This window comes from Lagopus muta, chromosome Z (assembly GCF_023343835.1).
Source record: "Lagopus muta isolate bLagMut1 chromosome Z, bLagMut1 primary, whole genome shotgun sequence".
In the NCBI taxonomy this organism is placed as follows: Eukaryota; Metazoa; Chordata; class Aves; order Galliformes; family Phasianidae; genus Lagopus; species Lagopus muta.
The window spans coordinates 4,258,825-4,276,877 of record NC_064472.1 but is presented as its reverse complement, the minus strand read 5'-3'; the positions used below and the strand labels follow the sequence as shown (position 1 = coordinate 4,276,877).

The 18,053-nt window shown below is 42.1% G+C and overlaps 1 pseudogene; it reads right to left on the bottom strand.

Moving 5' to 3' along the window:
- Window positions 1–9,316: 9,316 nt before the first annotated feature.
- Window positions 9,317–16,130, bottom strand: LOC125687003 (ubiquitin carboxyl-terminal hydrolase 48-like; annotated as a pseudogene).
- Between the last annotated feature and the right edge of the window lie 1,923 nt (window positions 16,131–18,053).

The window sequence follows — 18,053 nt, the reverse complement described above, 5'->3', positions numbered from 1 at the left end:
TATTCTGGCTGAGATGCACACCGAAAGAGAATACCATCTAGGAGGAGCAGGATTGCTGTAAAACTTGCCTAGAAAAAATGGTTACGTGCCTCTGTTGGATAGCACAGAACTCACATATCTGTCTTCTTCCCCCTTGAATCTTCATTAATATAGTTGAAGATAGGATTCTAAGTGCAGCTTGGAATATTTTTAGAGAGGCCAATCATATACTAAATCCTTAGGACTGCCTTGAGATTGGAAAAAGAACTAGCAGAAACTATTTAAATATTTAAACAGCACTTCTACACACTGCCTAAAATATTCTGTTACTTTTAGAGACTTACCAGTAACTTTTGAAAAGCTGATCAACCTTTTTATAGTGTGGCTATTTTTGAAAATCCATACAAAATTCTGTCTATGTGCACTATAAAACCTGACCTTAAATCATGTAAAAAAATGGCTTTATACAGCTTTTGTGACAGCATTAGCTCTTGTTAGGAGATATGCCCCACAGTGTCAAAAGATCCTGAGTATATGACTTTAATAATCAGGGATATGTTTTTAGAATTTCCACATGTCAATATTGCCATTAAGTAAAGTAATGAATACCAGAGATAATGGAATATTTATGAAAATTGTCTTAAGTAGGTATTCTCAATCTTTTCAGAGCTTACAAATCTTTATTATAATAATGATCTTGACATGTATCTCATATGAAAGCTACATTAATTATCTCAGTTACGTTAATTCAGAAGTCCTTGCTTCTGTTGTTTATTTATTTATTTCATGCTTATAGACACATAGAAGCAACTTTGTTTCTCAAAACATTTGGAGTTTACCTAAACTCTGGAACTGCCAAGCACAGATGGCTGCAGTATTAAAAGCGCTGTCACAGGGCATAAATTTTTAATAACCTTTGCTAAATTTAGCTGTTTATTTGTGCATTTTCCACTCTCCTCTGATCTATAAATTAATGCAAAAACCATATTATTTAGATTTCCCTAAATTTCAATATTAAAAAAAAAAGCAATTTGTGCATTTTTTTTTTTTTTAATTGTCTTTGTGAACTTGTGGTGTATTTATGAGAATGGGCTGGAGGAAACTGCATGTTTTATCTATTTTTAAAATTATTCAAGTCAGTAAGGTGTAATGAAAATAACGCTTACAGAAAAGTCATTTACTGCTGCTGGTACCCTCCATATTCTTCTAATTCTATGTCTGGGAGTAATAGGAGATCTTGATCTCCAAGGTGGGAGATTCAGCAAACTTTTTATGTTTGTATACAGATGGAAGCTGGAACGTATGATGTCATACTGCTACACAGCAGACGTTCTGATCCCTATGCTACCAGGTATGTGAGACATTACTGGTCTTTTCTGGCCAGAGCTAAAAACGCTTTTCTACTCGTCTATTGATCCATGAAATAACCTCTTGTAATGCTGTGTGACAGTCACAGATAAAAGTATTTAACTCAAGATTAGCTATAATACAGAGAAGACTTCATGCCTGAGGTTGCTTCTCCATTTGCACAAGATGTCTCCATTTTTTTCTCCCCCATGAAAGCACAGATAAAATATGTCATGGGAAAACTAACTCCTGAGAGTGTTGATGAAAACTATGTGCAGATGGCAATTGGGACTTAATGTTTGCAGAATATAAAAGACTTTTTAAGCAGAAGAATGATCCATTGATCAAGTGAGAATCCATAAGGCAAACAACCATTTGCACGTATAACTGCTCAGAGATACCAACTTTTTATACAGTCACTAATCAGAATGCAGGAAGAGCTGTATAAGATAATTCTTCAGCTCTTCATTTTATGGGCAATGGAGAAGAAAATGAAGGACCACTTCAGTGCCTTGCATCTCCAGAGTCAATATATAAAAATCTAGATAATGCCTTTCAATCTGAAGAAAATCTAGAGAAGAGATATATGTTTAAATATAAGTGATTTGCTAGTCTTTGCATTTCTATTTATTCTTTTTTATTTTTATTTTTAATTGCTTTGTTTTGTCTTTCTGATTCTTTTCCTAATAGATGAACTAGGTTAAAAGAAAGCATGGAACTGATTATGGCATCTAAGAAAAGATTAGGGTCAGAGCTGATCTGATGGTTTGTTGCCTTTCCAATGGTTGATTAACACACTTTACTTTTTAAATTTTCCTTTAAATTTGAACTTGTAACTTTGCAATTTCAGTGTGCCTCACTCCAATTTATAGGAGGGAGATGAGGTTCTTTTAATGTCTGTATACCCGACTTGAGGTTAAGAAACAATGGTTCATATGTTAGTCCAACCAGTTTATTACAAATCCTAATCAGGCGATAGAAAAGATATGAAAGAAGCAAGAGTTGCGTAAAGCAGGGATAGACACCACCAGGTTCCAGCAGCATCCTGTTGCACAACGTTTGAAGGTCCAAGACAAAAGCAGTGGGGGGGAAGAGAAGGGAGAAGCAGCATGGCCATCCACAACCACTCTGGGCAGTCTGTTCTGAGATGGTGAGCTGTAGAATACAATATGTAAGGGGTCCATAACATCTCTTAATTTTGTTAACTCAAAGGGAATTCACAAATAGCATCACTTAGAGGGATTTATAGCTTAGAAGCATTTGTTGTTTAGTTTAACCTCTTGCTACCTCAAGACTAATTTATTGCTTAGTTTAACCTTTTGGGAGCCTTCTCAAATCAGTAGAAAGGGGCCCCTAAGAAAGCAATGGATGGGGAAGATAAGCAGGATGAGAAACTGCTGAGGCATGCAAGGCGGGAAAGGAGCTCAGAACTGGAACAAGGGTCAAAAGGTCATGGCGAGGAAGACATCTGACTTAATCCCAATGGAAACTAATGCACATGCCCTGGGGAGGGACAGTATGTAAATGAATTCCTGGAAAAGCAATTAATATGCCAATGGATCTTGGGTAACGCTATTGAATATGTATGGCTTGGCTTATAAATGTAACAGGACCCCACTCTTTGGTGTGCAGAGGAGCAATCTCCCTTGCACCCAGTGTGTGTTGCAGCGCTGAAATAAAGACATATCTGCTCTTTTAACCTTACATGGGTTAGAGAGTTTGTTTCCGCAAATCAGTTCCAGCACCTCACCACTCTCTCTGTAAAGAACTTCCCCCTGACGTCCAACCTAATTCTTCCCTCCCTCAACTTAAAACCATTTCCTCTTGTCCTGGTGTTATCTACCCTTTCAAATTGTTTCAAATAGTTGATTCCCCTCCTGTTTATAGACTCCCTTTAGGTACTAAAAGGCTGTAATTAGGTTACCTTCCAACCTTCTTCTCTCTGGGTTGGACAAGGCCAGCTCCCTCAGCCTGTCTTCTTAGAGGAAGTGCTCCAGTCCCCTAATCACCTCTGTGGCTCTCCTCTGGACCCTCTCCAAAAGCTCTCTCTCTTTCTTGTACTGGGGACTCCAGACCTGAACACAGTATCACAGATGGGGCCTCACAAGAGCAGAGTAGAGAGGGACAATCACCTCCCTGTCCCTGCTGGCCACCTATCCTCTGCTAGGGCCCAGCATACCATTTGCTTTCTGAGCTGCAAGAGCACACTGCTGGCTCATGTTCAGTTTTTCATCCATCAGGACGACCAGGTCCTTCTCTGCAGGCCTGCTCTCAAAGACTGCTCTTTCCAGTCTGTATAGATGCCAGGGATTCCTCCAGCCCAAGTGCAAAACTCTGCACTTTTCTGTGTTGAACCTCTTCAGGTTCACCTGGGCTCATCTTTCAAGCACGTTGAAGTCCCTCTGAATGGCATCCCTTCCTTCCACTGTGTCAACCGCACCACTCAGCTTGGTCTCATCAGCAAACTTGCTGAGGATGCACTCGATTCCATCATTGATGTCATGATAAAGATGTTAAAGAGCACCAGTCCCAAGACAGAGCCCTGGCGGACGCCGCTTGTTACTGGCCTCTGGACATAGAATCACTGCTGACCACCTGACTACCCTCTGCGGCCTTTTAACCAATATCTTATCCATTGAGTGATCCACCCATCAAATCCACATCCCTCCAATTTGGGATGGTGGGGGATCCAAGGATGTGGTGGGGGATCATGTCAAAGGCCTTGCTCATGTCCAGGTAAATGACATTGGTTGCTTTTCCTTCGTCCACCAATGCCATCACTCCATCATCGAAGGCCACCAGATTGGTCAAGCATGACCTTCCTCTGGTGAAGCCATGCTGGCTGTCTCGGATCACATATGCTATCCTCATGTGATCAAGCATATTATCCAGGATGATGTGTTCCATGATCTTCCCAGGCACAGAGGTGAGACTCACCAGCCTGTAGTTCCCCAGGTCCTTCTTGCTCCCTTTCTTGTAAATGGGAGTGATGTGACCCTTCCTCCAGTCATCCAGGACCTCACCTGACAGCCACAACTTCTCAAATATGATGGAGAGCAGCTCAGCAACCTCCTCAGCCAGCTTCTTCAAAAACCTGGGATGCACGCCATCTGTCCCCATAGACTTTACACATTCAGTCTCATGAGGCAGTCTCAGACCTGCTCTGCCCTCACAGTGGGAGGGGATTTATCACCCTGGTCCCCATCTAGAGGTTTAGGGATGCAGGGCTCAGGGACGTGAGAAATATTAAAATCCTTGCTGCCAGTGAAGACAGAGGCAAAGAACTCATTCAGACCTCAGCCTTCTCTTTGCCCATTAAAGCCATTTCTCCTTTTACATTTACTGAAGGAAGTACACTCATTTTGGCCCATCCAAAAGGACAATGTACCTGTAAATATCTTCATACTGGTTTTCACATCCCTTGCCAAATTCAGTTTTGTCTGCACCTTGGCTTTTCTGATCCCACATCTGCAAGTCTGGATGGCATCCCTGTATTCTTCCCAGGTGACACGCCCTTGTTTCCAGAGTTTGTATGCACTTTTCTGTGCCCTGAGTGTGCTCAGCAGGTCATAGAATCATAGAAGTGTAAGGTTAGAAATGACCTGCAAGATCATCTAGTCCGACTGTCCTCCCATTACCATCTCTACCACAAGCACTAAACCATATCTTGCAGGTCCTCATCCAGACAGTCCTTGCAGAGCCAAGCTGGTATCCTACCTCCTCTGCCTGCTTTCTTATTCAGAGGGGCAGAATGGCATCATTGAAGAGTAGTCAGCTCTCCTCAACATCTTTGTCTTTAAGGACAGCATCTGAGGGGATTTTGGCCAACAGTTCCTTGAACAGCTTAAAGTTCTCTTTTCTGAAGTTCAGGGTCCTGATCACACTCTTTGCCAGGCATGGTCACTGCAGCCCAGGCTGCCTCCTACCTTAACACCTTTAATGATCTCCTCCACACTGGTGAGCAGTGGGTCTAGCAATGCTTCACCTCTGGTTGGTCTGTCCAATACCTGGACCAGAAAGTTATCATCAATTGATTCCAGGAGCCTCCTGGACCTCTTGCAGCTAGCTCATTGTGTGTCTTCCTCATGAACACATGAGTAAGCAGAGTAAAAAGGGAGAAAAGATAACCTATGGATAACTTCACTTATAAAGGTGAAAAACAAGGTGTGGTGTATGGTAATCACAGTAGAAATACTGGTGGGTAAAATTGGGTGCATGCATAAGTGCACACAAACAAACACATCTTTGCGTTGCAATTAGGAATGCTTTTAATGAAAATACTGAACAACAACAACAAAAAAGAGCATATCTTTGCTAAGTTTCAGATGAGATTAAAGTTGCTCTATGATTACTTTCAGAAACACAGATAAAGCACTGAGCTTAAGCTAAGTGCTATAAAAATAACCAGAGGTAAAAGGCACTAGTTGGTAAATTTGTATCAAAATACAGTAAGTGCATTTAGATGCAGTGGAGATGAACAGAAAGGAAGCAGAAAATGTTGTAATTGAATGGCCCAGTTCATTTTCCTTCTTCCAAGCCATGTAAAAGCACTTATGTAAACAGAAAATGTGTTCATCCTAGTAGATAGATAAATTACTGAAAAAGTACTGAGCTGACAGTAAAACACTAGAATATATACATGAATGAGATCAGCGTCTATCTGTCAAAAATCTGTGAACACTCAGGGCCTCAGCAAGTACCATGTAGAATTTGATGAGACTTTGTTGTACATTCACATACATGTATATTAATATGTTCCTGGTGTCCTGTTGGCATCTGGATAGAATGCAAGTAAATTCCATGTCATTTGTGATATCTGTCACCTAGCAAGTGTCCAAATCAGTTCTCATAGTTTAGATGAAAAAAAATTACCTTACTACACTTCAATTCCAGACCATTATATTTTCATGGAACATGTTCCAGTAATGTTTTTACTAAGTGTTTAACTTCGGTCTGTTCTCCACTAGATCTCTTATAAGAACAGGAGTTTTGGGGATAAGTTGCCACTCAGTAGAAAAAGATTATATTATATTATAAAGACTAACAGAATGTTTTAAAGGTGTGAAATAATAGAATGCACAATAAATAACCCACCTTAAATACAATACCAAAAATGCATTAAGGTGCATAACGATGATATGGAAAACAGGGAAAAAGACTAAAGAATCCAGTCACCTCCTGTCAAATCACAAACAAGTTTCAACAGGAAAACAGTCATCATTTGTGCTCCTAATTTCTCTGTCTTTACTTTTAATTCATAGTTTTCGTGGCAAAGGTGAAGTCATATGTATATCGCTCCAGTAAACCTCCAAGAATTGAGAACTTCTTCACAGTTAAGATTGTTTATCTGTACGTTACTTTGATCATCTAGTCAAGAGAGTGTAGCATGCATTTGTACTTGTAGAGTATTGCACTTTCAAATTACTGTGGGAAACTTGCAGGCTTTTAGTAGGAGTTCTTATTTCAGGTAGAAATTCTAGTTACACGAAAGTATCCCACATCACACAGTAGAGTTGTATTTAGGTATTCCATGCTCAGGCTTACAGTACTTTTTTCCGTCCCTCCACGCACTCAATAAGCTTCTGTTAGTTTGTCTGTATTAGCAAGACTGGTTTTCAGCAGATGAGATTATTCCAACTACTTATAACATTCATGAAATTCATGGACTACTTGTATGAAGCAATCTAAGTTTGATATTGTTACCTAGATCACTGGAGCGAGAATATCCATTACAATCACATTTTCTGTTCATTTTGAAGAATAATGTGGGGCGAAACCATTCAGTTATTGCCAGCAATTGCAATGTGCTTAATTTTCACTGCTTGGTTGACTATGGTCAATGTCTGGAAAACAAGCAATCATCTTCAACTACTAGAGGGTTTATTTATTTATTTATTGTTCATTTGTTTGTCAGACAAGTATAAAATTATTTACTTGTTAGAGGAAAGTAGAAACTTGATTAATTCTTATTGTGATAACAATAAGAAAATGGAACAGTATGTGATTTTTGAGGTTGGGCATTTCTCACATTAGAGTAAATAATACCTCATAGGCAGCAAATCTGTCAGTGAAAACTCACAAAACCGCTGTCAGTATGATCACAACATAAATATAGCATAATCTTTTCATAAGTGATGGTTTTAATTAACTCACAGCAAAGGCATGTCCCAGGTGATTTTGTTTAAAACAAATAATACTGTTTTAAAAGGTAGCGTGAAAAGCAAATTCCTCATATACATCCCTAATCTTGCATTCCCTCTTCAAGCAGTTGCACCCACACATGACCTTTTGCTCACATCTACATAGATACATAAATCTGCCCAAATAAATTAATCAACAAGATTGTGAACAGGAGATGGAAGTCAAAAGCATGAATGATAAGTGAGAGCCATGACCTATACTCCCATTTCCTTCTTTGGAAAGATTCCTCAGTGGAAAGACCAGAACCTATTTAGTTACCAAAGGCAGGTGGCAACATGACAAAAGATAGTAATTTACACAAGACTTTTGGTAAAGTGAGTAGTGTGATTATGAGCCAAAAAACAGACTGTACATAGAAGCAAAGACATCACACCACAGTAAGATAATAGGAAGAATAGGATTTCTAAAGTAAGAAATAAAGTAAGAAAGCATGTGCAAATAGAAGAACATAATTTGTATTTGGAGCTGATCTAAATTTACTTTTAGGAAAAAAAAAAGTCTTCATTGAGTCTTAATAAATAAATAATAATATTAATAAATGATAATATTATAATAAATAAAAATATTAAATTATTTCATTAATAAATGAAATAAAAGTCTTTATTTCAGTCCTCACTGAAAACTCAGATGAGAACAGACAGAATTTTTTGTTAGATGAAGTATACTAAACTATTGAGAAAGCAGTCTGGGTTTTGCTAACAAGACAAAATAAGAATTTCAAGACACTATGAAATCTAATTTGAACATGTAACTTTGAAACATTGAAAATCCAATATGAAAGGTGAAATAACTTATGAAAAAGTTCTTCCTGAAGTTTATGGGGGAAATCAGTAAGGAAATTAAGCAATCCCTTGCAAAATTGACCTAAATCCTAAGGGAAGCTGAATTTTCCTGGAAATTTAAGAGAGAGAAGATCCTTTTCATGCAGTACTTTTTGGACAGACAAAACAGAAATAATATATATGAATTAACAATGAGATCACAATTTCATCTTCAAATAACACTGCAAGAAGTAAGAAAAACATGTAGTTCCTGAGAATGACTTGAAACTCGTAATTTGGAACTTTGGAAATTGTAGGAAACACAGCTCAACTCACTGCATCCTGCTCATTTAGGTATTGTATTTATTCCCCATGTTTTAGGTCTATATATTAAATTATCCTGTGCTAAGCAGGTAAATTAGAATTACTGGCAACTATGCTGTGATGATACTTTATGTTGGAGCATGGGGGAAAGGAGAGAAAATGGAAAGAGAAGAAGCTAATATTTCACAACATGCTGAAGACAAGCTGAAGTTCTGAGAACTCCCATGCGTTGGCTTCTGGACTATATTGTGCCAATTCTTATTAATCTTAATGGGGCCATGGAAGAAGCAAATAATAAATCTTGCAAGGAAAAGATATCCTTGTATTCACTGCAAGGTTCTCTGAGAAGGTCAGTGATGAAAGGATGGTAGGAAAACCACATCAGGAAAACAATTCAGAAATTTACATTAAGAACTGCAAAAGAGCAATAGTCCAAATCATGGCATATATATTTCCTTGAATGGCTTCTGCTTGAGAGGGTACATCAGAGGAGCAGACAATTCAGATGCAAAAGAGCACAGCTCAACATACTTTCTATATCACCTATATCACATATCACCTATTCTCAAGTAAACCGAATTTGTAGCACAGAAACTTTGAACTTTTCATTTTACTGTGGAGAACAAGAAAGATGGAAGTCACAGATGTGAACTATTTTTTGTGAGTTCTCAAATATTCCTAGAATCATTATGGTCTTATCAGTATCAAAAGTGAAAGGAGTTCTGCCATGCAGCTTTTGCCCTCTCCAACAAGAATTCTCCAACAAGAATGTCAACGTTTTCAGGCTGGTTCAGCCCGGTTCCGTGATGAGCAGAGTGAAAGGATTTTGCAAAATCTATGCCTCTGGAAAAGGGAAACAGGGCACCCCAAAATAGTTAAAAACAGTGGAAATGATCTGAGGAGAAACAAACTAATTTACCAAATATAGTATCAGAATGCAAGATAACACACTAAAATACAATATAATTAGAATTGAAGCTAATAAATCAAATATAATGAGAGTGTCTGAAAGGTGGATAGGCCTCACCAGAACACTGCAGTGAGATGTGCAGTCCAGTTGAGAAGCAGGGAGAGCCTAATGAAGAAGAGTGCATCAGGTGACCTTGCCAGGGGTTATATCTCCTCTCTGACCTCAAAGCCCCCTTGGGAATGTAGTTCTTCTCTTCTGGATAGATGACTGGAACTTGAGCATTAATGCTTTAACTCCCAGTGCACTACATGAGGGTATAATGTGAAATACCGATAACCAAAAATCATAAAACCATGACAACGTGGCTTCACACCAGACTTTCTATCTACTGATGTTTCTTCTGCTTTCTAACTCGAGATCACAGAGATGAACATAGTGTCTTGTTTTAATATTTATTTGAATTTTACGATGCATTTCAACACAATAGTGAGAGTTTTAAAAACATATGTATGCTTGCTGAGTTAGTTGATGTGCATTTTAACAAAGAGCTTCTTAGTTTACACTTCTAGCAATGAAATTTTTATTTTAACTATTAAGTTTATTATATTATATATAATAAATATATATATAAATAATATATTATTATATATATATATAAATAATATATTATTATTATAAAGGTTTATTAACTATTTTTTTTCTAGTAAAGAATATTAGAATATAAAAAATATTAAAGAATATATTTCCACTCTAACTTGTGTTCTGATAGATTACACTCAGAAAGAAAATCATGTTGATTAGCTTTTGTCAATGAGGACTACATTTTTAATAGCACTTAATGATTTAATGATAATAAATGAATAGACAGGTGAATAAATGAATTAAACAAATAATAAAACCAAATATAAAAATAATTAAATAAATGAATAAATTATATATAAATTAATATAAATTTATAAAAATTTATATAAATAAATTAATGATAAGAAATGAATGACAGGTGCACGGAACCGGAGCATTAACACTTTAAGTCCCAGTGCACTACATGATGTTATGATGTGGAATACTGATAACCAAAAATCAGAAAACCATGACATCACCCACTCACAGAATCACAGAATCACCCGGGTTGGAAGGGACCCCAAGGATCATGTAGTTCCAACCCCCCTGCCTGGCAGGGCCACCAAACATACACATTCAGATCAGGTTGCCCAGGACCCCGTCCAACCTGGCCTTGAACATGTCCAAGGACGGGGCATCCACAACCTCCCTGGGCAGCCCGTTCCAGGGCCTAACCACTCTCCTAGTAAAGAACTTCCCCCTAACATCCAACCTAAATCTTCCCTCCTTCAACTTAAAACCATTTCCCCTAGTCCTGCTGTTGTCAGCCCTTTTGAAGAGTTTACTCCCCTCCTGGGTGTAGGTTCCCTTCAGGTATTGATAGGCTGCAATGAGGTCACCCCGCAGCCTTCTCTTCTCCAGGCTGAACAAGCCCAACTCCCTCAGCCTGTCCTCATAGGGGAGGTGCTCCAGCCCCCTGATCATCTTAGTTGCCCTCCTCTGGACCCTTTCCAAAAGGGAAACCTGGACACAGTACTCCAGGTGGGGCCTCACAAGAGCCGAGTAGAGAGGGACAATCACCTCCCTGTCCCTGCTGGCCACCCCTCTCCTGATGGAGCCCAGGATCCCATTTGCCTTTCGAGCTGCAAGAGCGCACTGCTGGCTCATGTTCAGTCTCTCGTCCATCAGGACCCCCAGGTCCTTCTCTGCCGAGCTGCTCTCAAGGACCACTCCTCCCAGCCTGTACAGGTGCCTGGGGTTCTTCCGGCCCAAATGCAAAACCTTGCACTTTGCCATGTTGAACCTCATTAGGTTCACCCGAGCCCAGCCCTCCAGCCTGTCGAGGTCCCTCTGAATGGCATCCCTTCCTTCCACCGTATCAACTGCACCACTCAGCTTGGTGTCGTCAGCAAACTTGCTGAGGGTGCACTCAATTCCCTCATCGATGTCATTAATAAAGATGTTAAAGAGCACCAGTCCCAAGACAGACCCTTGGGGGACACCACTTGTTACCGGCCTCCACCTGGACATAGAGCCATTGACCACCACCCTCTGTCTGCGGCCTTTCAACCAATTGCTTATCCATCGGGTCGTCCACCCATCAAATCCACTTCCCTCCAATTTGGAGATGAGGATGTGGTGGGGGACCATGTCAAAGGCCTTGCTCAGGTCCAGGTAAATGACATCGGTCGCCTTCCCTTCGTCCACCAATGCCGTCACTCCATCATAGAAGGCCACAAGATTAGTTAGGCATGACCTTCCTTTGGTGAAGCCGTGCTGGCTGTCTCGGATCACATGCTCATTCTTTATGTGACCGAGCATGTTGTCCAGGAGGATCTGTTCCATGATCTTCCCAGGCACGGAGGTGAGACTCACCGGCCTGTAGTTCCCCGGGTCCTCCCTGCTCCCCTTCTTGTATATGGGAGTGACGTGACCCTTCCTCCAGTCATCCGGGACCTCACCTGACAGCCACGACTTCTCAAATATGATGGAGAGCGGCTCGGCAACCACCTCAGCCAGCTCCTTCAGGACCCTGGGATGCACGCCATCCGGCCCCATAGACTTGTATTCATTCAGTCTAAGGAGGCACTCTCGGACTTGCTCTGCCCTTACAGTGGGGAGGGATTTACCTCCTTGGTCCCCACATAGAGGTTTGGGGATGCAGGGCTCAGGGACGTGAAAAAGACTAGAATCCTGGCCACCAGTGAAGACCAAGGTGAAGAACTCATTCAGCACCTCAGCTTTCTCTTCATCTGTTGAATCCAGTTCTCCTTTTAAATTTACCAAAGTAGGTACGCCTGTTTTGGCCTGTCTCTTCTGGCCAATGTACCTGTAGAAGGTTTTCTTATTGTTTTTCACGTCCCTTGCCAAGTTCAGTTCTGCCTGCACCTTGGCTTCCCTGATCCCACGTCTGCAAGTCCGGACGGCATCCCTGTACTCTTCCCAGGTGACACAGCCTTGTTTCCAGAGCTTGTACACCCCTTTCTTCGCCCTCAGTTCTCTCAGCAGGTCCTTGCTGAGCCATGCCGGTTTCCTACCTCGCCTGCCCACTTTCTTATTCAGAGGAATGGAGACCTCTTGTGCTTCCAGGAGGGCATCCTTGAAGAGCTGCCAGCTCTCCTCAACATCCTTGTCTTTGAAACTCCTATAACACTGAGACAGCTAACGTACAAGCACTTACAGTTATCCTATTTTTATCAAGTAGAAATAAACACAGGAATTTTCAAGTATGCAAAAAGAAACCTCTAAAACTTCTTGCTCTGCAAATCAGTCACAACTTCTACAAGTCTGCAAGTAAAACAACACTGACACAAAGCATCTTTTATTCCGATAGCTCAAACTTGGCAGAGAAATATGCAAAGTTGAGGTAATGCAGTGCCCTCTTAAAAAGAGCAATTTATTTCACTTCTAGGTCCAAAGTGGTTGTGTAATCTAACCATCTGCTTCAGAAAGGATGTTGAAGATGTTAAAGATGCTAAATGCACCCAAATTGTCTATAATCTGTACTATTGAAGCCCTAATGTTGTGATGGTAAGAAATTGTTCACATGAGATACTAGAATTGTCAAGTAGACTGAGTAAGAATAATTTTTCATGATACAGCACTGCTTGGAACAGGGAAGAGTAGTTCCTCTCAACATGCTACTCTACTTCTGTAGCTTCAGAAGGGTTGGGGAAACAAGAAGGGCACTGCATTTTGGAAGCCATTGTGCATCAGGCTAACTATGACCTAGTTGCCATCCCACATGGTGGGACTGCTCCTATGCCTGGAGTGCTTCAATGGCTGGCTACAAACTCTTCAGGAAGAATAGGCAAGAAGGAGGGGTGGAGGTGTGGCTCTCTATATTAGAAAGTGCTTTGATGTTATTGAGTTTGAGGCTGGGGATGATAAGGTTGAATCTCTATGTGTAAAGATCAGGGGAAAGGCTGACAAGACAGACTTCCTGGTGGGCGTCTGCTACAGACCGCCGAACCAGGATGAAGAGACAGATGAGGAGTTCTACAAGCAACTGGCAAAAGCTGCACAATCACCAGCCCTTGTCCTCATGGGGGACTTCAACTTCCTCGACATATGCTGGGAACACAACACTGCACAGAAGAAGAAGTCTAGGAGTTTTCTGGAATGTATGGAGATAACTTTCTGATGCAGCTGGTGAGAGAGCCAACAAGAGGAGCTACCCCACTGGACTTGCTATTCACAAACAGAGAAGGTCTGGGGGGAGATGTTGAGGTTGGGGGCTGTCTTGGACAGAGTGACCATGAAATAGTACAGTTCTTGATTCTTGGTGGAGCCAGAGGACGAAACAGCAAAACTGCTACTGACATGCAGAATCAAACTCTGTAACCCAAATAAGACTACAAAGCAGGTACGGTTTATTCAGTGCTGCACAGACACCTGGTGCAAGGGGGATAGATCCACCTAACTTGCACTCTGTCTAGAAAAATCGTGCTAGAGATATAGGCCAAACTAATACATAATCAATAGTTTTCCTGGAATTCAGATACATATTCATTACACCCCTGAGAGTTCATTAGCATGCAGACCCTCCCCTCTTGCGCATGCGTAGTGGGTCGTGGGATGAAGATTTGTTGTTTTCCTTGTGAAGGCTTCTGACTGTTTTCGCTGTAAACTCCTGGCCTTTTGGGGGACATCCCCCAAAACCGGTTTCTTCTTGTCCTGAGGACATCTAATCACCTCCCTGCCCAATGTCCTCGGGCTGTTCTCAAACCCCTATCTTTATGGCCTTCATCCCCCTCACTATCCCAGATATGGTGTCTGCCATTCCTTATTTTCTAACAAGCTCTACATTCTTGCTTCTGTAAACTATCTCTAACTATTCCCCTTTACCCCCCTTATTCTCAGTCACTGTGAAGCCTTCTTGCCTTTTTACTTTCACATATGGGGCCCGTCTCACCTTTCACTATCTTGGACTTCCAGAGGGAGGACTTTGAATTGCTCAGAAGACTAGTAGGGTGTTGCATTGCCTCCTACGGTACTGACCTAAAACCAGGCCAGGACCAAATGACTGCACGCACACACCAACATGATGAACAGCAAAATGGCGTTTATTACACGTGAACTCTAGCTTATATAACCTATGTGCTTCGTCTACGCCCCTAAGGGCACGTGCCACACATCAATCATAGAGCAGGGAGAGGGCCTATCGCGTCACATCCCGTGGGGGGGTCTCGCAGTTGCTGACAACATCTCCCCCTCTCCAAGCTCAAGAAAGTCTACTACAACTCGAGAGGACCCTAACTGCGTACATCCCAAAATCCCCGCATTGCGCCTATACATGCCATTGTCCTCTCAGTTAAGCCTTGCCCCGTTACAACCCGATTCGCAGAATAATCCTACCCTAATAACCCTATAACCTATCAACCTAATTACAACCTATTAACTTAATAATCCTCTGTGAGTAGAGCCCATTAGGAGAAACTCCTAATATCCAACCTAAACCTCTTCTGGTATAACTTCTGGCCGTTTCCTCGGGTCCTTCTTGTGGGTGATGTAGTGCCCTGAGTATGCATTCACACCTCGGTGTATGAGAACAGCTTTTGTTCCATAAAAGGCTCCATGTCGAGCAGCTCAGAGAAGTCAATGTAGGTGTTCAGCTTTTTATTATGGCCAGTTTGTCTGTCAAACACGAAACACATCAGCTGCAGGTTGAATGTGCATGGAAGTCTTAGTAGCCTGATCTTCCTTGTGGCATTCTGCTTACTCTGACAAGTTTCGCAAAAATAATGATTGTCCCCTTCTAATTTTTCTTCCTTGAGAAACTCTGTTATGCAGTCTGTCAGCTGCTTGTGCCCTTGGATGTTTAACTCCAGCTCATAAAACTTAGACACGAGTTTGGATTCCCTGCCACACTGGTTGCAGACCGTGACATAGACGTACTCCCCACAAAACTGTTTCTGAACAATGTTTTAAACGTCTGGATTTTTTTGTTTGGATAAAGTATCTTCCAGCAGTGACATGAACAGCTTGGAAAATTCCTGGGCATCCTGCTGCTGGCCTGTATCCAAGCCCAGCACTTTGACAAACCCAGAGGGATCGATGTATCGCCTTCTGCTGTTCTGCAGCAAGGCAAACAAGTACTGAAGATGCTCACAAATGGTCTGAGGCTCATAGTCTTCGTCTTTGGGGATGCTCTCTCTGACTGTGTGCTCATTGTGCTCATTGCTGGAACACAAGTAGAGGCCTTGCCGGAGCTCCAGATTAAGAAACCACATCTGCAAGAAAGTGTTCACGTAGCACGTGGCGCCGAGGTTCGTTAAGCCCACAAATGCATTCTTCTTGCGGCGCTCGCAGTTGGGATCATCGATGTTGTGGAAGCTGTTCTCGTCAATCTCGCCCAGCCAGATGTGCTCCCCGATGCCCACCAGGCAGTTGGGGTTCCCCCGGCAGTTCCTCCGGCAGGCGCGGCACTGGCAGGGCTCCAGCCTGACGCGGTAGGCCGCTTCGATGTGCTCCTGCGTCACCACCTCGGGTGGCACCGCCTCGGTCCAGCGCCAGGCCGCCTTCTCCAACTGCAGCCGCGGCACCATCGCCGCCCCTGGCCCGACCTGGCCCCTCCCCTAGGACATGTAACTTTTCCTTGAGGTGGCGATTGGCAAGTTCTACAATTGCTTGTCCCTGAGAGTTGCCAGGGATTCCTCTGGAATGAGATATCCCCCAAGCTATTAGCCATTCCTGGGTCGATTTTGAGATGAAGCAAGACCCATTATCTGTTTTTATCTGACTGGGCAACCCCATAGCGGCTATTGCAGTGGCCCAATGACTCTGTGCTGCGGTTGAATTGCACTTTGCATGTTGAGTGACTGATATCATAGAAGAAGCTGTGTCTACAGTAACGGCAAGCCATGGGTGAGGGGCCATACGGCGTTCCCATGTAAAATCCGTCTGCCAGATCTGTAGTGGCTTTAAGCCACGGGGGTTAACACCTGCACCAATAGTTGGGGCAGAATTGCAATATGGACATGCCTGAACTACATTACGAGCTGTTAGCAAGGGAATAGAACAGTGATAGAATAAAATAAAAAAAAAATTATTTATAATAATAATAAATGAATTTCTATAATAATAAATAAAAATATTTTAAAAAATAAAATAGAAATATGAAGAGATGCATGAAGATCATGCTCAGTTCTGACAGTGAAGCATGCTGTGCCTGCAATAACTGACGTGATGTTACCGATGCTAAATAATTAAAGCCTATGATACTGGTAAAGTTATAGACAGAGAGATTAGAGATTACTGATTAGAGTGACTGCTGATAGCTCTATTGGCACTATCTATGAGTATGAAATTACAAAGATCCTTATACAAACATAACCTTTCCCAATGTATACCAACACTGTCTCGGGTACCTGTTGGAATGTACCTCAAAAATGACAAACATTTGTTCAATATCAAGGCAGATGTCTCAAGCCTTGAGAGCATTGCTCTCACAAGCAAATTCTTGTTGCTTGTTCTCCAGGCCTCAATCTGGCCACCTGTCTCTGAAGGGAACCCATTCTGATGCCCACAATGTACACTGGATTGGCTTAAAAACCATGCACATCAGATTTGTTGTATCATGAGGAAAGAGAAGACCTGATGCTGTCAGGACTTCTAATGCATTTAGAGCAAGGAGTGATTTCAACCCCTGTTTCTCTACACAATCTATCAGGCGTGTGATGTCTTTCGGATCGAGGGGTACCCCTTCTGGGCCTCTGTTATCATTCCCTACTACCAGGAAGATCTCCAGTACTTTTCCTTCCTCTAACAGACTAGATCTAAACTTCCCACAGTCTGTTAGTGCATCTCTCTTAACTTCTAAATGCAAATTCACCTCTCTCCTTTCACTGCCCTGTTCAGTCACAGCTGGAAGCTGCGGGCTCCGCACCCCTCCCCTCAGACCCATCTCCCTTTGATCATGCACTGACTGTTGTAGAGGCTTCTGATTGGTTGCATATGCACTCAATCTTGTGAAAGGATGTGTGGGTCGAATCATTGGGTCTGAATGCTGTGGCAGGGAGTGGGTCCGGAGACTCTCGTAATTTTGTCTTTCTCCTACGGGTGCAACCTGAGCAGACAGCGCTGCCCAGATGCTACCTACTCCTTCAGGCGCGATCAGGGTGGACAGTACTGACCGGACATTATCATCCGAGCGCCTGTGAGTTACATCGCTTCCCTTTCTCTGCTGTTTTTTCTTCTACCGCCTCTCTAACTTTTGACCAATCCGTACCCGAGCCTTGCCTGCAGTCCCCACCCCCCTGGGTGTTACTGCATTCCACCTCCAGAGAAGAGACAGCAAGTGTCCCATCCCAGCTCACTTCTTTCCCTGCCCCCACAGGTGGTATTAGATTACAATGAGAAGGATACAGCGGTTGTCGTGGATACGGCTGGGGAGTTTCAACGACCTTGGATTCCTGCACTTGGCCGGTGTTGCATGATAAAAGTGCAGACAGTTCAGTGCAGTCTTCTTC